The sequence below is a fragment of the Lingula anatina genome, chromosome 1 (genome assembly GCF_051362555.1).
Source record: "Lingula anatina isolate TDL-2025a chromosome 1, LinAna3.0, whole genome shotgun sequence".
NCBI classification, from domain to species: Eukaryota; Metazoa; Brachiopoda; class Lingulata; order Lingulida; family Lingulidae; genus Lingula; species Lingula anatina.
This window is the reverse complement of record NC_141767.1, coordinates 54,378,727-54,403,669: the sequence shown is the minus strand read 5'-3', so window position 1 is coordinate 54,403,669 and position 24,943 is coordinate 54,378,727. Positions and strand designations below refer to the sequence as shown.

General features: G+C 37.4%; 2 protein-coding genes across 3 annotated transcripts in view; one reads left to right on the top strand and one right to left on the bottom strand.

Moving 5' to 3' along the window:
- Positions 1-12,603, bottom strand: part of LOC106170776 (gonadotropin-releasing hormone receptor) — a 44,175-nt gene extending 31,572 nt beyond the window's left edge. For both annotated transcript variants that reach the window (XM_087006871.1, XM_087006876.1), the window contains exons 1-2: positions 12,440-12,603; positions 11,862-11,971 (exon numbers count right to left, since the gene is read on the bottom strand). The gene's annotated coding sequence lies outside the window, so the exon portion shown is untranslated. The remainder of the gene's footprint in view (positions 1-11,861; positions 11,972-12,439) is intronic.
- Positions 12,604-20,487: 7,884 nt separating this feature from the next.
- The window catches only part of LOC106167063 (solute carrier family 12 member 1), a 38,201-nt gene continuing 33,745 nt past the window's right edge, over positions 20,488-24,943 (top strand). The window contains exon 1 of the mRNA XM_013545870.3: positions 20,488-20,628. The gene's annotated coding sequence lies outside the window, so the exon portion shown is untranslated. The remainder of the gene's footprint in view (positions 20,629-24,943) is intronic.

The window sequence follows — 24,943 nt, the reverse complement described above, 5'->3', positions numbered from 1 at the left end:
GAGATAAAAACAAGCTGAGAGAGATACATTCCAGTCAATTAATCTAATATGAGTTATTCTAAGTCTTCGATTAAATACCACATAGGACTTGTTTAATAAAGTAACAGAAATAGATTAATACAATATCACAGTGTTTATCAAAACAGATAATGCTGACAAGGACGCTAGAGATCGGGAAATCACATCCAAATAAAATCACTGGATGCAGCTTTTACAGCTTGGAAAACGGGAATATTAATCAAAAAACGGATTTGATTCCTCGTGGCCTACATGTTGATTAAGCAGCCATGTTATTAGATAAAAAACTATCTTTGACCTTCTGTCATCATCGGCCACGGGGACTCGCCTTGGGAGGCAATATGTTGTAATTCCCAATATAACAGTTTCGAAATTGACTTTTGAAACTTGACCTTTATATTTTATTCGAGTAGTAGCATACAAGACGAGGAGATGCATAAAGTAAACAATGCTGCTGTTGCAGTTAAATTGTGGGTTTCGCACAGATCGCGACGGTTGCGTTCCACACATACATGCATACATACACACATACATACACACACACACACACACACACACACTAAATGAATAGATAAATAAATAAATAAAAATAAATAATGAATGGTAGCTTACGTTTTTGCTTATGTCCCTACAGCAAACTGTGATTATCTTAACATTGATTTGTATTCTCAGTGGTGACAATTTAGGTATGTCAATTACATTTATTGTAGACAGCCCTTGGCAGATCAATATTTCAAAGCCGGCGTTGTGTAGTTCTGTGCTTGACAAGGCATACTAGACAATTACAAATGCTGAGCGGACATTGGATAAACTTTCCCCCTTCTCCGGCCTATTCGATATCTATGTCCCCCATTGCCCTTTGAAGCCTAATATAGTTCATTCCAAAGTACCAATACAGATTCCCCGAGTTTAAGAGTTGCAAATAAAATTTCAAATAAAATAACTATCTGATAATTCAGTCTCGTGTATTTAACAGGTAATTTGGTCGAAGTAATTAAATTTTGCGGTAGACAGTCGTGATTAATAAAGCACTGTATCTGCACAATCTGCGTCACAGATAGATAGGATGGCAAATTTTGCTTTCGTTTCACTCTTTGGAAAACTTTAGCTTAATTAGCTTTAGAAACCAACAAGGTGCAAAATATGCACGGTTTCTGAGCCCCGCAGGTCATGTGTAGTGATGTTGGTTATCCTCTCAGCTCAACGTTTTCTCAAATGACGTTAGGGATTTAAAGACCTGGGATGCATAGGCAGAGAATGGTTTTACATATCTTAAGTTTATTCCAGATGAATACTTCCTTTTAAACGTGTTAACGCATTACTATTGCAATTTAACATATGTATTAGTTATAACCCACTGTAATAACAGGCTAATAGGTAAAGGCAAGATATGTGGTGCTTGGTAAGATCTCCTTGTAAAAATTATTTGTTAAAAAGTGAAGAAAAAATTCATCTAGATAAAAAAAAAGTAGCGCGAGCACTAATAAAACTGATTATATGATGCAAACTATGTTCATAATTGCATCTGGTCTGCTGAAAGTGCTCTTAACTTAAGGCGCGCCTAGTGCGAGAAAGAGAATTCCTAAGGACTCATGCTTACAGACGATCAATTTAATCTTCATAATAGAATGATGCGTCAGATTAATACCCGTAGGTGTAGAGGTGTCCCCACCACTCTCCAAATAAAGAATCCATCTCATTCGCAATACATGCAAGAGTAAGCAGACAATACCACTCCTTGACATAACATTTACGTACATTGCATATATCAAAATCAAGATCAAGATGAAATATCACCATACAAAACTATTCTCAAATTTGGAAACGTGAGGTAAACCAATTTTATAATTTAATATGTATTGGGAATGAAAAAGTCACAGCCTTTGTTGCCGAGAGAATTACCGTATTTCCATCGTATATCAGTCAAACGGTATTTTGGCTAGTCACCGAGACGCAAACGATGATGTGGGCGTGCAAAAAAATAACGTAATTTCCTCTTTTTGACATTTTTACATCTGAAATGTTTCACCTTATTCAATTTCATCAGTATCTCCTTAATGAAATCAAATGGATTGACTCAATTCGATCAATACTTTACGTAGCTCATATCTTACTTCGTGGCACCGAAAATTGTTTTTGCAATTCTTCGACACAGCGATAGTATTCCAGTAAACAAATCCATCCTTACACCATAAACATTTTCATTCTCTTTGTTCCTTAGCTCCCTAGGAATGTTGATTATTATTATTATTAATTTGCTGACCCTGAGACGGTTTTGAGCATACAGGTAACGCCAACTGTGTAGACTAAACTGTGTAATTCTCTCTCGGAGTATAGCGAAACTTAAATATAACGTTTTTATTATCCGTAGGCCTACAGATCATACGTGAGCACCACGTATCAAATTTTAGATTTAGATATACCCAAATTACTTTGTTTAAACGATATTTCATGACTGCCAATGAAAATGTTTCTATAAGAACTGATTTTCCTAGCAGCTACGAAAATGGATCTGTTGTTGGAGTTTGATTATTGAATACGTAGTGATCATTTGTCGTTTGATATTATTTACCAAATTTTGTCGTGCATCAGTGGGCATGGACTAGTAAGGTAGGCATGTAAAATTTAGTAAAATATTGCCCTGATGTGATCAGTGCCGTTCCCTGGGTGTGGCATGTATTGATCATGTAAGACCTACTGTAGTATATAAATAAAATGTCACCCTTTTCTACTTGAGTGTTTCATCATGGAATGGTCTGTCACACATAGTTTTAAGAGGTTCGTATGAGTCCATTCAAAATAGAAGATCCGAGGCCGAGCCTACTAATTCGCTGAAGGTCTCCTCGCCTCCAGACGTCTATTTATAAATTATAGATTATAGATTCACAACAAAATATGTATCAGTCTCATATGTGTTACTTTGATTGATAAATTATATTAAAAGAATGCATGGAAAGTTTTCGATGAAAGTCAGAATAGCCTTGAGGCAACTCATTTGACAAGGGCTAGATTAGTCGGTAATTTTTAAACTACATATTACATTGATTAAAATACACGACATATTCTGCGATTAAGTTCGGCAAATGACATCCAAATGGGCATCAACAGTAAATATATGAAAACTAGAAATGAAATGATATTTGAAATATTTATATCAAAAGGCGAACAAAAGTAGAACACAGCGAAATACAAAAATTGATATAAAGAACACGTATTCTAATTACGTTATAGAACAAATTGATACAAAAGGCACAATCAACATTTGACTTTCAGGAAAATTTATGATATATATAGCTGATAGAATTTAGCTGAGTGCTTCGCCGACTTCACCTTGAAAGATATGCTAATTTTTTGCCATTGTGCCGAGAATCTAATCCAGTAAGGTGATATACTTACCTCCGGATTTAACACTGTGCCAATGGCCGCTGGTGCCCTCTATGGCATCAAACCTATTCCTGGTGATTCTTGGTTACACTGACGTTAACATTATCTTTACTGCTTTCACGCTTAAAACATCATGCGATATAATATTACACAAATCCCCGTGGAGACACACGATGTGTCTTTGAAAAAGATCGATGCAATATATTATTCCCAACAGATTTCTCTACTCTTGAATCAAGTGCACAAAATTGGTGATGGTCAACCTTTAACCAAAAACTGTTTGACAAGCAATCCAATTATACGAGATGTTTCACTTTAATTTCATGAAAACCAGCTAGACGTTGAATGGTTGTGGTCTGTTGCACCAGGTTGCGAGATTTCACACTCAATAATGCGAATGCATCAACACTTTAAGCTTATTATATGTACTCCCCGGCGTATTGAAGAAAGTTGAGAGCACACGGGGTTACAAGCTCAGCTCGATTTTGATAAGACTCCAGACATGGTGAGAAAAATCAATCGTGCCTTAAAACAATACAGTATAGATGTGTCTTAAAACCCCCTTTACACTGGACGGCATCCTTTCTGCGTCCCTTCTGCGATCAAACGTGTGGTCAGGACGCTCAACGGTCGCCAAAGAAATTAAATCGTGTCTCAGTGTAAAGGCGTCTGCGTCCCTTGTGCGTCCTTTAAACGACCGAATCTTGATTTTTACCTGTAAAACTGCAACGACCTCTGCGTCCACTGAGCGACCTGCCTGCCTCCCCTGTGCGTCCCATGTGCAACCTACGGCGTCCACTGCGATCAGTGGCAACCACTCTACTATCTTTCAGCCTCCTGCTAGACCGATGAGCGTTGTTTGGGCGTCCTTCGATATATTCGGACTCTTTTATATTTCATCAGTTCTAACCCGGTCATCCAATTAAAAGCATCTCCAGGAAACGAAACATAATTAAGAAATAACTATTTTTCAAACTATTCTAATGCAAGTTGTGCATGGACTGATAATAAGCCAGATGATCATTGTTGCCTTTATAAGACGGGTGGACAGGCGCTAAAGACGAGAAAGGCTGACTGACACAACACAGAACTTTGAATCCCTTTTCAAAAGACGCATTCTGCAAAAACTGCGACAAGATCTGCAGCCTGAAAAGAAGCAAAATGTTCGTTCTATAATTACCTCCTAAAATCGGTTCAAGAATTTTAGGTAAAAATACCAACTGGAGGCTGGTATGAGACCACTAGTAGCTGTAACCCAAAGATTTCCTGTCTCTGGTGAAAAGTACCCTAGTGCGACCCCGTTTGAAAGTAAAAAAAAACTTTACTTGCCGGTTAATACTCCTAATCTACAGACCTCCCGTTACTGAATTTTCTCTTGTTGAAAAAAGGTTACCCGAACGCAACATTAGCTCATTATTGTTGGGGATTTTAATATCAATGTGGATAACTCCCATTCTTTCTAGGCGCCAGTCTTTATTCAAATTATACAACATACAGAGATTCCAAATAACACGTCAGCTTCCAAACCCACTGAAGAGGGCATATTCTTGACTTACTGATAACACGAGCGTCAGGTTATCTCCTTGTCTCAGTTAAAGTATTAGATTACATGAACCTTTTTCGGTCAAAATCACTTATTTTACAGACATCTTATTGACAATTTCAGAGCTGTCCTTTAAAGTTTTCCAACTCAGCTAATTATCGACATTCTTTACAAATTTACAATTACATTTTGCTTTACCGCTTTGGAATAGATGGTTCAGTACAAGCTTGATTTTCATATATTATTTTGCTTTGGTGGTGAAAAGTAATGCCATGTAATATACGTTTTAATTCTATCAGCACCATGCGGATTTGCAAAAGCCCATGCGGCCAGTTTATCACTGTTCGATTCCCATGCAAAAAGACACAAGGTGCGTAATTAAAATCACTGTCATACGCAATAAACGTCAGGACTAAAAACATTTGCACTTCGGTGAAGTATGCCATATTAAAAAATGCACATTTATACACTAACTGTATACTAATGTATATAAACATAGAAACGCAATTGTTTGGTGTAGTTTGAGATACATTTGTTCTGAATTTATATGTGTTATGAAACAACTGAACAATCTGAACCATAGTCATGTCACGGTTATGTTCAACAATGTCAAACACTGGTTCAATCCTTGCGAAGATGTTGTCAGCCTATTGTTGTGAACCTAGGCAATTATGTATGTTCCAAAAACATAAACGCTGACTGATGCTTGATCAAGACTTATAATGCGTGGGGCCATTATTCAATCCAATTCATGAATCAAAATAACATCACGTTGGTTATTTTAATGGTCACATTCAAACTTTGCACCGCCAAAGATAATGCATTAGTAGCGCTAATAACACCGATTCAATTTTTAAAATTTAAATTGTGGCATCATGTTTAATAAGCAAAGCTGATAACCAGTTATTCCATTCGATACCGCTTGAAAACGAATTTGGCTGTCCCTGGCTTCAAAATACAATGTATAAGTTTCGTCTTTATAGGAAGGGATCTTGTCCATCATATACAACAGTGTGTACTATTCTATATGTTGTTAAGAAAGTCTGCTAATGTGAAGTACATTTTGCACTCAGTTACTACAATAACAAAAACAACAACAATAATAATAATTATAACAACAACAATTATAATTATATTTAAATTAAATATATTAAATACGGTATTTTAATAATGTAACAAAGTTGCTCAAACCGTAAGATTATGGGCCTATCTGTCTCTTTATAGAATTTTGACTAATGACCATTGATGGAACCATTATTTGTCATGTTTTTACACTGAGCAGTGTACATGCATTTGCAGTTTAATGTTTAATTGTGGTTAAAGAGTGTATAATGTGGTTTTAAACACAGAAAATTGAATGTCTTCTTAAACTAAAATCAGATGCCTCGAGCATGAGAGTAATTCATTGCTCCCAGTTAATATTTTCCGTATCAGCGGGCTATGGTCATATTTTTGAAATTTCGCATTTACTGCCCAGGATTCTATTCACTAATACGCGTTATTTAAAACTGATGTTGACCTTGATTCGCTGCAGTTTTTCGTCACCATACCACATTATACAGTGTACATATCGAAAATCGTTAGTCTAACAATGACCCCGTCAAAAAAGTATTGGCTGACAGAGATATGGCTGATATTCAGTATCACTTAATTGCTGTTGAGCGCTTAATGACCAAAATGCGTAAAGATAATGAAAAATAATAACAATTTATGTCAAATTGAACTGATCCGTTCTAGGAGAAAAGTAGACTACATTAAACGATTAAAAACATTTTTATTACCAACATATTCAGATAAAACATATACAAACATGAAAAGGAACATATGGCGTTGAAAAACGACGGTTTAACACATTTATTACATTGGCTAAATTTCTTACACGTATTATCTGCTTAATTAAAAAACAGCATCAGGCATTATTTGCTTAATCAGAAAACGACATCAGGAGTTTGTTGCATCAAATCCAAAGCCCCAAAGGTCGTCCAAAATTATCTGTCCAATGAAAAACATCATTTGTAGCAGTGAATCCGAGGCTGCAATATTTTTGCAGTATTGAATCCGAGGCTACAATATTTTTGCAGCACTGAATCCACGTGGTTTTTTATGGATCCACGCTGTCGCATTTATACCATAAGTGCCTATATATTTGGCCTTCCTCGATCCAAAACAATAATTCACCATAGAGCGCTATTCTCAATCACAGCATTGCTCAAGCTGCCCAAAGTTAAATATATATATATCAAACATAACTATACTTTCTTGGCACAAAAACAATCAGCAGGTTCGAAAATAACCATCGTCTTAAGGAACTAAAGACGAAAATGTAATATTAGGCAAACTAGACAAAAATACTACCTTTACTCTTGACTTATGTAAATAATGCTACACTTTATTCACAGGAAGCGAATGACTCTTGATGGTCCTTGTCAGGGCACCCAAAAAAAATCCTAGAAGTGGACCGGTGAAAAAGCCCGTGAAAAGGGCAACCCGAATTCAAAAGAAAGCAAAATATTTGGGATAAAAAAACAAAGATCTAGAAAAATTTACTAGCTGAAAGGGGCGGTCAGCGAGCAGATGAAAGAAAAATATAAAAAAAAGACAAGTCAGGCGAACAGCCACGAACAAAACAAACAAACAAACAATAGAGACTGAAGACACTATACCAGGTATACCGAGGATTGAAAGAAGCTCTTGCATCTTGATGCATGAGACTTCGGAACTTTCCTGTTTCATCTACCGTGGTATGCCGTTTTCATCTGTGCTGTTTCAAACCTTTACAGTATTCTCTTTGTCCTTCCTCCTCATTATCTACTGTAATGCAACACCTACATAATCTGCGGGGATGTCAATGTCATCACCAGTGGATAATCAACGGGCCCTTGACATGGTCAATAAGGTGGAAAAATGAGTTCTATGTCGGAAGTCTTGGATAAACTGAGCGTTGCAGCGGCATACTTGGCTGCAGCGAAGGCTGGAAAGCCCAATGCTTCAGCAACTTCCACACACAGGTCACCCAGCAAGACATGCGGAGCTTAATCTTCTCATAGTCCCTTTCAGAAGCCCACTACGATTTTGTGGTCTATCAAAACACTTTCATTTTACTTTAACTTTTCATCTTCATATAATCACTTCCATATCAGGTTAAAAAACAGTGTGGCCGAACAAAGACTAGACAAGCAAACTTTTATTACATCACCATATTTTTTTCAAATGGGGATGGTAGAATGGAGAGTTCTACTCGCTGTAAGGCTTATCATTGTTAGGAAAAGAGCGTAGACCTACCTTCCCCTCGCTTAAAAGTAGGGAGTCAGGGTTGGGAAGCACGCCACAGCTCATCTGCAATCCACCGATGCCTTTTCTTATTAGCTTTACTACATAAATTGATTTTCCTATTTTTCAGGCTACCTAAGGCTTCCAAACCTGCGACAAATGGATAAATTACAAAATCATACCTAAATCAGCCTTCTATGCAACAGCATTTTTTCTGAATTAAAATGCAGTGCATCTGGATATGATTATATATCAATATAGATATTAACATTTAATCCATTAAATATGCGGTTGATCAGTAAGATGTCGATGTCAGAATATATATTTAAAACACTTACCGGGGTATGATAAGTTTCAAACAATTGCCTCTATTTTTAATACCATCATGTATTCAAACTGTAATTCCACACACTAGTTGTAATCTCCGTTTTGATGGCGATGATTAAGGAGGAAAAAGGAGATTTATTTAAATTGACAACCAGGTTCACAAAAGAAGCTGAAACATAAATCCAAATACCAAAAGCTCCTGAGGTGAAAAAGTGTACTATTCATTCAGAAATAGTAATCTGAATTGTCATGTCATGTCATGTTTTGAATACTAATTTGTCTTATAACACCAACATGACACGCAATTCTAAAATGTTTGCAAGCTTAAAGATGCATCTTCTTCCATGCTATGTAAATAGGAACTGCAGATATTAAACAGATATAGAGTGTGAGAATGCTTTTTTCGACAAATGGTTGAGGTTAAGATTCCCTTTGTCTCATTTGATCAACTGGAGCAGCAAAATTTGAAAATTCAACAGTAAAACACGGGAAGTACATACCGCAGTGCATATGTTACTCTCGTTTTTAAGAGACCATAATCTACGGCCAGTAAAACAAGATACATTGCCTTTGAGAAACGGAACAATAAATTGCAAATTGTCCATATTCCCACAAGATTACGCTTAACTTGAGATTTTTCCATTAAGAAATAACAATATTATCAATATACTTAATTTAGCTCATCGACTTGCTTTTTATCAGGCCGCGGTATATGGATCCGCTCGGGAAATGAACCGAGCAAATCAAGAAACGAAGCACTATCTCAAACATTATTAAAAACCCTATATGCCACACGACACCGGCACTAAAGAAGACATTCATGTATATCGATAAAACTTCATCTTTGATATAATCTTAGAGTCGTGATAGGGTTTACTTTAAAAAAGAAATTCCAATAAAGCCGAATGGCTTCAATCAAGCTTACAAAATTCTCCGCTGATAATTCTGCATGCCTTCACTTGATAATTGATAAACAAAAATTCATCAGAGACCCACCGCAGATCGTGAGTGCAATGTTCGAAAATCAACGGCTTAGCCCTCAATTTAACTGAGGGGCCATTCAGAATAGAAGATCCGGGTATCAGATGGTCCAAGACTCAACAATGGCGGACCCTACATGAAAGGAAGACCGCTTAATCCTGTAATGGTCTCTCCGTCTCTCACACGCCTCCCTACGCATCATCCCTGCAGGGGCACAGTAATTAACTCTTGGCTCCATTCTACCAGACGCGTGGGGAGGCGTGTGAGAGGCGGAGAGACCGTTGCAGGATTAAGCAGTCTTCCTGTCATGTAGGGTCCGCCATATTTGAGCCTTGGACCAGTTGATACTCGGATCTTCTATTCTGAATGGTCCCTGACAGTCATATCAAGGGACATTATCTGTCCTCTCCTTATCCAATTGAGTTCAAAAATAAAGCATGCGCAAAGCACGTGAATCTACATTTACTGGAGGATAGATGAAGTCAGAAACACGGAATATAACAATCATTTCTCCCATGTGGAAGAACTGTGTCTTCGCGGAATAGTGAAATATGAAGATCCATGGCCGTCCCTATTACGTTAAAGCCTTGCTAAAGGTGATGTCACACGTAAAAGAATACGCATGAGTATCGTATGTAAAACCGATTATTAGCACAACATTGAGGGTATGAAATCTCCCTTTTTTCAGCGTATGAGAAAGAACAAAAAAGAAGCATAGAAATAGTGTATTACAAGTACCGTATATAAGCGTATGATTAACACATATACATGTGCGTTTTAGTAATGGGTAGCGTGCTTCCGTTTTGTTGATAATTATGAAGTAAGAACTGGATCAAATCCAACTGGTAGTAGTAAATATCTACATCTATCCTCTTCATCTGGGGCGATTATGATGAAAATGTGCAAATTGAACTCTTGTTTTATCACAAATGATAAAACGCAAAGAGTGCGTTTGCCATACGGTAATCATGCGTTATGCGTTAGGTAAACGCAAAATGCGTTCGCCATATACTAATATACGCAAAGGTTATGTAAATATACGGCAGACAGACGTTAACATACGTTATTTAATCGTTTGAGACGTGCGTTGCCATACGGTAATCATGCGTTAACATGTGTTATCCATATAATTTTTTTTATTATTATTCAGTAGCAAATAAATATATAATCTTACAGTTTTTGACTTATGAATCGCACACAAACACACACACACACACACACACACACACACACACACATTTACATACTTGGACTCTCTTTCTCTCTCAGTAAAAAAAAGGTTGTACAGTTACAGTATTGCATAAACGGGTATAAAGTAGTGATTGACAGTTCATGTTGTTAACCTTACAATTGAAATTCTAAGAGGTATATCATCAGCTTGTTGCTTGTCAATGCGTTCGCCATATAATAATGTACGCAAAGGTTATGTAAATATACGGCAGACAGACGTTAACATACGTTACTTAATCGTTAGAGACATGTCCCATACGATACTAGTTCGTCGATACTACGCTGCATAAATGCAATCCATACGCTGCGTGTATCAAACCGCAGCATTAGAAGCTTACCTTTATACGGAATACAGTCTCACATTGTTGTTAACAATACTTTAAAAAAAGTTCATTTTTTCGATTAAATAATACTAATATAGTTGACTTCCAAGTGGATCAGATCAAGGCGGCGTCATAAAAGAGCTACTGTTTCGGTCATCGTTACGTTTCTCGTAATTCTAACTTCATTCTACCTTGTGCCTAGCGTATCCCTAACGTATTCCAAACGCAGGTATACATTGAAAAAATTTAACATCTCCCTTTGTGTTAATACAAACGTACACCAACGTTTACCTGCATACTCAAAACGTAAGTCTAAAGAATCACTTACGTTCGGCTGCGTATGTGTAAATTTTCTCATACCTTGGTGCTATACGCTATATAGTGTGGCAGGGCCTTAAAGGCGGGCCAAAATATTCGGCGTGCGTACAAAATATACGTCTTTGCAAAAATAAGAAAGTTTCGCCAGTTGTTTTAGAAATAGGACTTAAGAAAAAAGACACTGGTTTTCTTTTTTCTCTTTAAGTTAACGGAAAATGACTTGAAATCCGTGGACTTAACTTACAAAATGATTTATTGCGTTTTCTTTTTTTTATTTTATAATCTTACAAAAATTTTATTCAACCTACTATCTATTTCCAATTCTTTACCTTAACGTGACGCTAAAAGTTGCCCGATTTTTACCCCTCGTTTGTATCATACACACTTCTGCTCAATTATTGGAAATTATAAAAGCTAGCGACAGATATTAGGCAACAAAACTGACATAAAAGTGTACATTAACTCACCCGTATTGACAACATTCCTTCTTGCTGAAGGTCCACCTGCGCCCGCACTGTCTATTCACACATTACATTCTTTTCTGTAGTACTGTTCATCTGCCGACGGTTTCTGTACACTGAAAAAGGAGTTTGAAAGTGATGATCGTGTAACCTCCATCTAAATAGATGTCTGAGAACATGCAAAAAGGAAATATTTACCTACATTGCCTGACACCAACAGTGACGTTCACTTTAGCTGAGCACGATTTTGAAAGAGAGCTTGGCAAGACACGCCAAATTCATTTTCTACATGTTATTGTGCCAAAGCCTCCCTTTAGATAAATTCTCTCTTCCTTCACATTCGATCATCGCATGAATACATACTGTCTTTCTTTGTTGCATTACACTTTGGTTTTATACCATTTGGTTACTTGAAAGCCTCAACCAACACTTGACTTGTACATGTAAGTAGTCATTCGAAATTGTGTAACTTTAAATCTGTTTTATCCGAAAAAACAGGACAAAGACTTTTAATCAACGACCGCCAGGAAGGGGTCACTATGGAGATGCGCAGAATGTTACAGCATAGTTACAAGTAGGCCTACCTTTTGAAAGGCTGATTACCGTCTTTTGTCAAAATGACAGCGTATTTAGACAGAAAATTGCTTGTCGACACTGAACAAATAGCTGTGACTACGACCATCAAATAATGCGGAGGTATTGTGTAGAGGAAGACCAAGTATATGCTCACCTCCTCTGGCAAGGAAACAACTTCACTGTTCCCCTTTTTGCCTCTATGTTCCCCGCTTCCTGAAGCCTTTGTCATTTACATAATCTCGACGAAGATCTGTTTGGGATCAGATTACAACAAAAGGTTATATATGTGCTACTGTTATCTGTTACTGTACTGTTGCAGTCAGCTGTATGACTGCGTTACATGACAGCGAAAATATTACCCGTGGACAGGTGGTTTAATTAACATAATAACAACATTTTCGAAAAATTGGGCAAAATGGGGAATATAACTGTCTTTATTTTAAGGTTTGATGTGTTTCAGTACAATTATCAGATAATGTAAAAACCCTGCATGTGCATGCACCATGTGCAATGAAAGGCATAATGCTTTATCTGTATCTGAAAAGACAAAAACACGATAAAACATACATCTTTATTATCTCGTTTGAAGCTGTTTTATGTCAAATGAATAAATAAATGATTCATTCACGATGTGGCATTAAATTTGTTCCAAATGCTAGTAGATATGTTTACGTGAAGCATTATTTTAATCTTTGTGAATGACAAAGAGAGAGGCCATTTACATCTTGTAATGCAAAACAATAGACCCACAATTGCTGCATGTATACATGTACAGATGAGAGACAGCATCTAATTTTAAAAGCCGAGTTGGTAGCAGCACAAGGATAATGGCTCAAAACTTAAATGGAAATCATCCAGGATAGCTCAAACGAAAGTCTCGCGACTTGGCGTTAAATCCAGCGAGAAACCGAAAACGATTTTAATACCCCCAAAACTTGTCTGTTACATAAACCGAGTAATACAGGACTTGCATTAAAAATGTATTTTAAAGTGTAATCACATAATCTTTCTAAAGTGGATCCTGTTCAGCACGTAGCCAGGCTGTCGGATGACGGCAGCTTCTATACTACTTTACGGTTTTAGACGTACAAACATGTTTCGTCATAAAACATCCATCATTAAGTTTTTGCATTTTGTTGGTGTCCGGTTACTTGCTTAACACCTTATACTAGAAATTAAGATTGCCATAATGTGTCTGCACCTAACTTGCGTCTAAAGATTGAATCTCAATATCTTAGTATTCGGGTTATTTGTTGACGTCATGGAATCAGACTGTTTTTGGCGGATTTGCAAGATAATTCGTTTTCTATTTTAATGTTACAATTCTCATGTCTAAACTAATAACAGACTAATTAAATCTGGTTTTCTCATCGGGACTTCAGTTTTTATAGTGACATTTAGTAGCCTACATTTCTTTAAACTCCTACTACTATATGTAGCACGGGTATCACGACACAAAAACAAGCATGACAAAATATCTCTTCTGAAAACGTTAATCTTGAATGCTGAATGACCTGCACCTTAATTTCTAATATGAATATCTGTAAATCGGTAGTTGATCTGTTATATAAGTGTTTGTTTGAAAAATTGCATAAATTTAACTGCAATTAAATATTCGATATTTCTGTTCCGTGGACACAGGTGTGAAATTAAGCAAATACTAACGGATAGCAAAATCCCAATGCCATTATCATCGCTTTGGAAAATAACCCGCTGCTGTAAGCTAATCACACTCACTACCTGTTGTCCAATATTTAATACCAAATCTACCAGCATGCGGTCAGTAAATAATGTAATTATAATAATAGTAATAATGACGATAATTATAATAATATTTCAACTGTAATTGACCAACTGAAAAGTTCCCGGAGATACATTCTTATGTTCTTGCTTGTTATTACTACCGAACCTTGACTGGGGCACCATAGTGACCAAATAAAGGCAACTGCCTACCTGCAACCAGAAACAGGGAATGCCAATTTAACGTGCCTGTTTCAGGAAAATTGACAGCGAGTTTGGCTGGCATGAGCTGCTCGTCGTGACATATCCCTGCTGAGCCGAATAAATCAATTTGTTCTTTTGGATCAGGGATTTTTTTACAGTTAGAACGAAACCTAAGAAATCAACTCAACCTAATTCAAAGTGACGCATCTGGGTTGTTATACAAGATATATGCTTCTAAGTCCTAAAAAATACCTAAGCGTACACGCAACTGCGTGGGTGATATTAAGTCAGTAACCAGTTACAAAGACCCAAAGCTGTTTACACACTCAAAGAAATCCTTGAATAAACTCATCCACTATCAAGTCACACTTTGTTGGTTACAGACTGCATTGCAATTCTAATTTCATGCCACATGTATTCCTGTTCTCTTACACACTAGTAACAGTCACTAAACAGTAATGCACACACCACAAGTGATCTTATCCATTTGATGTACCTTGGTATGTGATTTGTGGTAAAGCTGTAGCCGCACATGGAGGGTCACCACTTTGCCATTAATTTAGAAATTATCTCGTGAATGTGCTTGTTTCTTATTACCCCATTTAATTAATTTTGAATGTCACCCTCTGCCCAAATATCTAGTTATGCCAGCTTTCATCAAGGGTCCACCTTAATCCCTTCTACAGGCGACTCTTAAATATGGTTGATACATGTAGTCCACAGCCAGTCGAACAATCTTCCATGGCAAGTTTTAGTTCTTTAAAAAATTTGTTCATACCAGTATCTGTGAAAAAGGCAGCAAGCATTTTTAGTAGGTTCAATCCTAATGCAAGATGTCAGAGATGCAATCCTCGTTGACACATTTAATGGTTATTTCTCTTTGCCTCCCATAAATAAACAACTTGTCCATCGTATTTTGACAATTGCCATATGATATATTATAGCTCATATTGAGATTTATTTATGACAAAGTAGGTAGTGTTGGTATATAATTTGCTTACATTTCAGGAAATCTTCATTATCGATACATTTGGTGATGTGTTGCTGACAATTACTATAACATAGTTTGAGATATTGCACAAAATTCCAGATTTTTGCTTTCTAATATTATCTTAATTCACCCATGTTGTACATGTTGGACACCTTGGAAGCAAATACAGTCAGGGAATCTATAGCATAGGAAAAAAACGTCTGAGCCTCGTTACAAAACAAGGTGACACAGACAACTTGGGCATGTTAGAGACTGTAAATACTCATGCCGTAAATTACATTTTATGGTAATAAATACATGTAGGCCGAGAGGGTTTTCTTTTAAGAAAGTTTAAGGTAATTGGTAGTGAAGATTTTCGAAATAGATCAAAAGTCTTCAGAGGCCTGCCATGCCAAAAACTTTATTAAGCTAAATTCAACGAATCTACAATTGTGCTCCCATTGAGAATTCCTTTTGCCTCGCTTTAGCGAGAAAAAAAGAAAATGTCAATCAAAACGCTAAAATCGAAGATAAAATGTTATATCGATTACTTGTCGCCCAAGCAAAAGTTTTTTATATGCATTATTAATATAGATTACCTGATAGTGACTTTTCTGTCAGCCAGCAGACATCAGCATTTTCCTTTTCCTTCAGATGAACCCATCGCGAATGGTAGTCCAAACAAAGACTGAGCCACCTCCGCGAGAAACAGTTTTCACCACACAGTATTCAGCAAACCTCTCACGGGTTTGGTATCGAACACAGAATCTGCCATCCACACGATGAAAACGGAATCTCAATAAATCAGAAAACCAGACATGCATGGCGCAGCTGACAGAAGTGAAGTTGACGGGTCCATTCTAAGTGGCGGTACTTCCTCTATTGGACCAAACGGGATTTCTAACGAGTACCCTCTGATTTCAGACCACGATTCAAGACTCACATGTTGACTGCTCCCCTGGAAGGCAGTTCCCATCTGTCCCTCGGAGAAGATGCAGATGAGGTTCTCTTTCAATGCTCTTTCATCGACATATCTGATATAGTGTACTTTGCTCCCTGGATGCAATCTAACAAGGAGAACCAGTGCTGAGGCCTGGTCGCACGTTTTCTGTAGTGCGATGTCGTTAGATTCTCTTCCAGACGGTCCCTTGAGCCATTCCAAGGTGAACCGCAGTGTCCTTTTGTTTGTGTCTAGCTTGCCTCATCTACGCAATGTACCAAACTTTACGTTTGGCTACAAGAGGCGGCATTATTACCTTCAATTGTGCTGGGCAAATTTTGATTTGTAACTGCAAACGCCAGTGATTAGGACATCAATATGAGTGTGTTTTTGATAAGTTGCTTCTAAAACTTTATTTTTTTTACCGACGTCCGACTGTTCATTGGGTTTAAAATATCGGAATAAAATAAACACGAAAACTGTCAAGTTTTACGGTTCTCATACGTCACATGACTGCATTATTATAACTCAAAGGTCAACTAAGCCTAGGTTAACGATTGGTTCATTTTCACCATTTTTGTTAGCCAATCGGCGGGAGAACCAGTGGGCTATGTAAGAAGTAATTCTTTCGCCACTGAAGTATGGCTGAGGTTATTAGTGACTGGTAGACAAAAAGATAATACATGTATGTAAAAGGGTCAGCCCGGTCGTACGAACGTTTAGATACTGTAAATGACCGCTTAGTTTTCAGTCTTAAAAATTATTGCTCCGACTACGACTGTAACACGGGGGGATTGTTTCAAAACGGAGCGCAAGTTGAGACTGAACTGCAAGCAATCATGCATGTGTCCGAAGTGCTGGACTTTGGTAAAAAATACATCCAGATTATTTTGCCCTTGACCGACGAGAACAGACAGAGTGGGAAAGCGCCCCCCCCCCCCCCAAAAAAAAAAAAAAAAAAAAAAAAAGAAAGTCTTCGCTGTTTTAATGCTGCACGTACGTGCTTAATATGACTCATGGGTCTCTATCAAAAAAAAAAAAAAAAAAAATGCGAGTGTTTCATTATTTGTAGATAACTTTGTAGTGTTTCATGAAAATCTTCAAAGTTTATATAGACATGTTGAGAATATGTTTCATTGCACCTTCACAAAAAGGTCCAATGCCCTTACACTACAGTGTCCACAGGCAGAAGGTTTCTGTTGTATTGTGAATTTCTTTTATTAATGTTAGCCTGGAATTATAACCTTTAACTGTCATTTGTTTTGGATAACAAGCCTATTAATGGGAATCCATTAAGGTATTAAATGTAAGCTCTGGATTATTATTATATTAAGAACTAATTGTTTCTATTAGGAAAGTCAAAGTGTTGTTGGTGAAAAAATATTGGTGAAATCACTTTGTATCAATAAAATAAATATCTTCATATAGGTCTTCTTGTTTTTTCAGAAAGTTTTTTGTTCGATTCGTTTGTATGAAGTATATCATGTATTTTAGAAAAATGAAACACTTCATTGAATAAGAATCGCTGGTTTTACCGTTTTGAGATATGGCTTAGTAAGTTAAAATAAGTGTTAACGTTGTCAAAATGATTTTAAATAGTGACAAAAAGTCATTATTTTGCATTTTTGTATTTCCCCCATCCGACCCTTGATGAAAATAAAAATTGTGCGATAAACAAGTAATTAAAAACACCTAACCGTTAATCTTTCATTCCGCTCAGATTCACTACACACAGGATATACAACTCTAGTCAATTATTGTGCATTACTCAAGGAATTTCTTCCACTTTCGTAAATTGGAAATCGTTTATTTGACATTGATAAAGTCAGCTGTATTAAATATTTTGTGAAAATATTCACAGTGTAATTAAAATTGATGATAATATCTCTAATTTTCAAAATAGTCCTTTATTTCAACCAAGAGTGATTTATCTGCCAGAAACCTAACCGTTATAATTAATATCAACAAATGCATTGACATTTGTTTCAAAATGATTTAATTTGTAGATAGCCTGTAATATAAGTGTGATTCTTATATTTGTCTATTGCTTTATTTATAATATTTTGTTTAATTCCAGTGGCGGATTTAGGGGAGTGTCGGGGGGTTCCTGACCCCTCCCCCCCTTCGATTTCTGTAAAAAATCACACCAATGGTCCCCTTGAAATTAGAATTTTGACTAGCTGAATCATATAGTTCTAAACCCTACCAAATGGCACCGTTCGCCCTCTAAAATGCGTAAGGTGTAATAAATCTGGCCAATACCGTTACGAGGTTTTCAGCTTCGTAACTATTGATGAAAGGAGTCAGTTCTCGGAATATATTTTTATTTCTGAAGTGCAGCTTACAAGATTTATAAGTGCTAACTTCAACCCTTTAAGTCACTACTCTCACGCGTTGCTGATCCTCTGCTTTAGCACTTGAGCTTTTTGGAACTTAACTAGCTTTACAATGAATTTCACATATATTTATATTATAATAAATAGTGTACGTGTGCAAATACATAAGTACCGTGTGCATTTTACCATATATGGTCAGAATTACTTAACTTATTGAACAATGCTGATTGCATGGACAATACGTGAAATCATCAAACCTTGATGCTGGATGACATGAGATTGGTTATACAGACCATTTACAACATGCAGCTAATATCTTTACCTTACATGTATTATGTATAATGTGATGCAGGAGGCAGGTCATTGTTTTTACTTAGGTATCAATGTCCAAATTTCCATAACTAATTGTCACACCTCAAAAATGAAACATGACTTCACAAGTTAAATTCAAAGACGATCATCCGGTGCATAATACAGTGCATAGGGTCAAATATTACTGGGTATATCAAAGAGGGGTTTTCTAATTCAAAATTTTCATTTTAAACGTTATGTTACCCCGTGACAATACTCTTTTGGAATGATAAATATAACGTGTTAAAAAAAACTACCCTACTCAAAATTCTAATTACCAACTGGACAAATCATGCGATGCAGAATCTCGAAAAACGACATCCAAGAGACTAAAGTTTAATTCTGATATAATGTTTTTGTTCGAATGCTACATAGTTGTTATAAAGGCAGTTGGGCCATATCTTTTCTGTGATAGAGCCAATACACTGTATTGCGTGGGAATTTCTTAAAATAATTATAATTAATTATTTTTGGGGAAATTGAAATAAAGGGTAATCCGTTTTTGCCCTATCTATCCGATGTAAGTGATACGGTCAAATCCATCGCAGAGCGTACTGACACTGCTTATCACACGGTAAACATTGCTTTATGGGACTGTTTATGGTATGCGTTACTCTATAAATGCCTTTTGTCTATTCAGGTAGTCTTTTCAGTATACCGAAAAGATCGATATTTATTTGGTACGTCCCATTCCATGAACTGTCTATTTGAATAAATAAAATGTTTTCAAAAATCGTTATCCCATTCCATGAAGGGTCTCTCGCCAGGTGCTCAGGGCCGATAACACTGTGAAACTGAACCCGGTACATTACTGAACTACACGTAGGCCTACATGTACCTCTACAGGTCAAAATATCTGAACTGTGCATTATCTACTAAAAACTTTTCCGTGTCCGTCTTTGTTTCACAATTACAGGAGTTGTTGGATCATTAACCAGACATCTTCAAAAGCCAAGGAAAAGCTGCTAGTCGTGTTTGACTAACAGGTAATTAGTAAGCGATAATAGGATAAACACTCGATCCCTTTCATTTCCTATTCTGGAAACCCGTCTACAGACCAACACTGGTTTGCGCGAGTCAATATGTCCTTGCTGCTGTGAATACATCATCAATGAAATGAAATGAAGAACATTTACCTGATGCCTAGGTTGCATTTGATGCGTGTGATAACGTGCACTGCCTATATGTCTTCTCTCGTACAGCGAATTCATACAAAGTCTTACGGATTGACGACCTCCGTAGTCTCTATTTTTTTGTCATGCCGAAATATAAATGTATAAATGTTTTAAATCGTAAGCTCGTAGGCCGGAGCAATATTGTAGATGGTATTTGAAGTTCTGCGTTTCCTTATTCTGGCCACGTGGGTGCTAAAAACGTGCGGGGCTGCATCGACAGCTTACCATTCTTCTGCAAGGAATTTGCAAGGAGGGTGTACCTCAATTACACTGAGACTGAAAGGACTCGTTATTAGGCTAGACGCTACGGGCCTGAAAACTTTTACCTATATCCTCGGCAATCCATACTCAGTTTGACACTTTTTTTATGATAGACAAATGTATGACGGTCTATTTCTGGGCGGTTGTCCTATAAAACCAATGGGCCATGACAGAGGGCGGTAAAGAGGGCCGTGATAAAGGGCGGTAAAGTCAGCGAAAGGTAGGAAAAACGTTCATTTTAGCCATGTTGTCATATTTGATTGGTAATAGGCCTAATTAATCCCAAAAATCTATGAATCAGCCAACAGTGTTACTTTCCATAAGATAATTAATTTTGAAGGTTAAGGAACAAACAATCATTCCATAATCATAATTGAAACATAGTCTACTTTTCTATACTATGGTGGTCTTTAGGCGATTATATTTCTCTATATATTGCACTGAGAATAAGACAATTTGCCATGTCACCTTGACGCATGCGCAGTAGGAAGTTAGAAAGTAAATGGCGGTCGCGGTTGCTTTGAACAGGGGGTGGAAACGCATTACTTATATGATTAAACCACGGCTAGCACGTAGAACAAGACTCAGCCGTGCTGTATTTGACATACAAGCACGTCATGTACGAGTGCGTTCCACGGTCTGTTGCACTACTAGTGTTGTAGCCAATCATAGGCCGTGGTTTAAGCCAGATACAACACTCGTCGCCGAGCTGTACGTGAAAATTACTCGTGTATTGTCTCGCCTGCGGCTCGCCAATACACTCGTAATATTTCACGTACAGCTCGGCGACTCGTATTGTATCTATCACTTATGACGAGCCTAACCGTCAGTACCGGATATAAGTTTGTGACCTTGAGGGGCAATTAAGCTTGGTCTTTGAGGCACGCATGAAAAGTAGTAGATCTACCACACCTGGGTCTTTTGATTTTGACAACTGTTCACTCGTCAACGAGGCGCTTGTTCAAGACAACAGACTGATATCTACTAGTACTACCAGTGGCTTCATTAGTAACGTTCCCACAATAGGCCTACATGGTTTTCTGTCTGTGCGTACATACCCTGAATTTGGTTAGCCTCACTGACGAGAACAATGGACGTTTCTCACCCCTCTCTAGGATTAGGCCTACCCCTGCTTTGAAAAATGTGTTTGTCGATTTTGTGCAACAACAAGACGAAGAAGATGAAGAAGCTATACACACGACAGATATGAGTGCAAGCGATGCGTCAAGGTATCAGAATCTCCTCCGAGCGCAGCCGAGGCTTTGAAAGTAACACGCTCGCGCTGCCAGTAATTACGCCGCGGGGTATCCAGGGCACAGACCGTGATCACAAGATACCGAAAATAGATTTTTAGATTTTTAGAAAATAGATTTTCCATGTGAACGGAGCCTTAAAGTCTTGTACAAGGGCGGGTTTTGAATTGAACAGTGGAATCAAATCATACAAGAGTGAAAGAAATCTCACACCGTTGATTAGACCCTGTGACTACTGCATCTGTGGCAAGACGTAGGCCTACTTCAAGTTCTAAAATTGAATCTATTGATTGGTCAGTGTGCAAAAGTCAAAATGTAAATCGGTGTAGATACGTACACTATACTGTATCTACTTATAAGTAGGCTATAGGCTACAGCAAACGGGTCTAAAATCATTCTTGATGTAGGCCTACATATAGCTGGGGCATAAAATGGCAAGTCTAATTTATGTCTATTACAGAAAAAGACATCTAACTGCCGCTCAGAAAAGCACATTGAAAAATGTAACATGTATGATGAAATGTCTGGAAATGGCAAGTGTTGACATTACTCTTGAATTAGACTCAGGGAAAGCTTTCGACTCGACATTTTGCATAATCCATGTTGCAAACGTTAGGTCGTTGTAAGATTGACAACCCAACTGGATGAATAAAAAATACATTACAGAAAGTCTATTGTATTTCACAAGCAGGCCCCGAAGCTCACTCTCGACCACTCCAGCACGATTGCTTCGAAATATGGGGCTTTGGAGAAACCCTGCATGCAGCTAATATAATAAATGCATGCATATTAACCCAGTAAACGTTGAGGACATTCATCCTTCATCCGTGATTTACTTTCTATCTCCTCTTATTGTCGAAAAAAGAAGAAAATATCTAGTAAAACACCGTCAGGTAAAGCCCTATATTTTCAATAACACAACATATAAGTTAAGTATTACCCCCGGCATACCCTCTGATATCACAGGGGCCTCTGAAATAGAACATAAATCGAAGAATACAATCATATTTAGCAGACTACCGGTGATTCGTATGGCCATTGCAAAAATTAAAAAATAAAAATTCTTCATCATTTTTGGCATTGCACCACTTACACTGTATGCCTTTATGGAGGTTGTAGAAACTAAACTAGCTTAAGAAGTCATAGATGAATCTGAAGGGATGGAGGTGTGCTGCTGTACAACATGATGCCGAGAGTTTTGGAGCAAGCCGCAGTAGACAACAGTGACATTATCGAAAAAAAAACACTCGATGGACACATAACAAAACATATATGCTACTTCCTCCATTATTTATCAAAGACTGCACTATGGACCTAACCCCAAAAATGTCCAAATGTTCATGTATATCTCACATGGGCGGTATCAGATAGTAATGAAGATATCGATAAAGATGAAAATAGTAATATTTTGCATATATTGCAATGGCTTAAATGACATACATGAATGTATTCATGTTGTTCATTGAATAGTTATCCACTGTATAAGTCAAGTACTCTAAAAAACTACAATATCTGTTTTTAACTCGTGTTAAAAATTTTGAAATGCAGCATAACGGCATTTATTGGTTTCACAAGTGTGAGTTTATATAAGAAATATGAATATATGACTTGATAGAAATGGCAAATTTGGTTGATATAAATATTCAAATTTGTATATCATTATGAACTATCAAACCGAGTATAGAATGCTGAGGGAATAAAATTTACTTTATATGCCTCCTTCTAAGATCAGCGTCTAGTCTATATGATCACTTCTCAACTCACAAACCAATTTTCCCGACGTCGACCTGACCCTAAAGCCCTGTCGGATAAACGGCAAGGCACTCGTACAAAATGTTACCATACACGCCGTAGCCCATCGGCACTTAGTCTACGATGTAAAAAATCACACGGAAAATCGTATACGTTATCATTGAGCGTCGCCCGTGGCAAATGTAACATAGGCATAAATGTATAAGGCAATTGAATGCACAGACCTTTATCCCGAATGACTGAACGTCACAGTATTAATTTCAAAATAAGACACCGAGCAGTTTTGAAACCACCACTTTGAGAAGAAACATGCCCTTCGTATTTGACAAAACAACTGGATATATCTAATTACAAGTTGGAAGATGTTTCTGATTAATTCTGTCCCCCGTGACAACTTTACATGCACTGGGAAGGACGGTAATAGCCTGTTGGGAACCATTACAGAGAAGAGCTGATTTCGATAATAGGGCAGAGATACCATCAACTAACATTATGATGATAGATAATGTTGACGTCAATACCCACAGTCTTATTAGGACGCTCCAACAAACGCTGCCCTTAATTAAGGAAGGTTAACATATGTCATTTGCAATTAAAACAAAACCTCCTCACGCAATATATGGTTGAAAACAAAATTTAATTTGCCTATCGTCATGTGCACGTGTACTACATGTGCACCACGACTAATATTGATAATGTTGAAAACACTTTATGTTACAGAAATCTATACTGTATATTTCGCATTCATCGTTAGACATTTTCCTTGGCCTTCATCTAGCGCTTTTTAAAGTGCCCTTTTCGCTTATTCTTGAAGTGAAGACTAAAGCCTCTCTTACAACCCGTCGTGCGTGCTTAGAGATCGTGCGTCCTCGGAGTTCTTGTCAGACGTAGCGTTGTCGCAGGATGAAAATTAAATCGCAACAGACGAAGTAGTAAGTACTTTATGAGTAGGTGTGTTGTGCTCTAAACGTGGGGCCTTTTTTTGGAAGTAGGAAGAAGTAAGGAGCACGTACGATCTGTACTTGTGTCGCACACAGTGAGTGAGATAATCATACGTGTATTGCAAGCGAAGCGTACGATTTCAGAAATCGTACTTACGAAGTAAGAGAAACGTAAGAGAAACGTAATAAGCACGGAAGTGGAACGCACGGATAATCAAAATGAAATAAAAGGGAGCACCGAGTCTCTTCATCATTTACTGTTTTAGCTACCAAAATGGCACTTCCAAGAAGGATGCGCCATCGACTTCTACAGCTGCTAATGCTAGAGGAGGCCGAAGATCGTGACGCAATTCTGGCAGTGGTTGCCCGGGATCGCCTGCACTTTTATCGTGCAGGGCACGTGCGTCGTCTTAGTGTGACGCACTTCACAAGTATGGTAGTAGTACTCGCCACGCACTTTGGAAGTAAGATAAACGCACGGAGGAAATGCGCTCACCCCCCTTTTTGTTAACACGTACATTGAAAGCAAGTTGAACGTACGAGTCTCTTGCGTGGTAAGTACGTCTTCGTGGTAAAATACCCCGGAATT